Raw genomic sequence first — 672 nt, 5'->3', positions numbered from 1 at the left:
TGTGAAAGAGTTGATCCTGTTGTGTAATAAACGTGTGTGTGTGTGTGTGTCTAGGGTGAAGTAGAGGAACTGAAGATGGAGATGGGAGAATAGAAAGGCAAAGGAAAAAGAAATGTTTTTGTGCAGTACGATTGAATGGCAAAATGTTGTTGTAAATGCAGCAGTGTGTGCCTTTAAGGAAGCAGAAATGGAAGCAGTCTGTGCCTATGGCCATACTAGTCTGAAAACGCCCGATCTCGTCTGATCTCGGAAACTAAGCAGACTCAGGCCTGGTTAGTACTTGGATGGGAGACCGCCTGGGAATACCAGGTGCAGTAGGCTTTTGCAGCCACCAGAGGTTGCTCACAGCTTCGCACTCTCACACTCCCATTCATCAAGCAACGTCCTTTTAACTACTCGCTCAGTCTCTCGGTCTCACTTTTTCTTGCCCAATTTCATTGTTCAGCTTCTTCCCCCAATACACAAACACATCATTACTGCTTGAGATTGGAGCAAACGCACCAGGAACACCAAAGCAGCAAGTATTTTATTGAAGAGCACAAACCGTGGTTTTTATTAAGTGATGCCTCACTTTCGATGATCACACTTCCCTGATCGATGTCAGCGTTCCCCTGTTTTCTAACAATCGTCTAACTAGTGGTGTGGATAGGGTCTGAAAGCAACAACGTTGTG

General features: G+C 45.2%; 1 non-coding gene across 1 annotated transcript; it reads left to right on the top strand.

Moving 5' to 3' along the window:
* Positions 1 to 202: 202 nt before the first annotated feature.
* LOC140491676 (5S ribosomal RNA) lies at positions 203 to 321 on the top strand. The gene has a single exon (XR_011963357.1). It is a non-coding gene; the product is annotated as a 5S ribosomal RNA (ribosomal RNA).
* Positions 322 to 672: the final 351 nt, after the last annotated feature.

Source organism: Chiloscyllium punctatum, chromosome 19 (genome assembly GCF_047496795.1).
Source record: "Chiloscyllium punctatum isolate Juve2018m chromosome 19, sChiPun1.3, whole genome shotgun sequence".
NCBI classification, from domain to species: domain Eukaryota; kingdom Metazoa; phylum Chordata; class Chondrichthyes; order Orectolobiformes; family Hemiscylliidae; genus Chiloscyllium; species Chiloscyllium punctatum.
The sequence above is the reverse complement of the archived record's forward strand: the minus strand, read 5'-3'. Positions and strand labels throughout refer to the sequence as shown.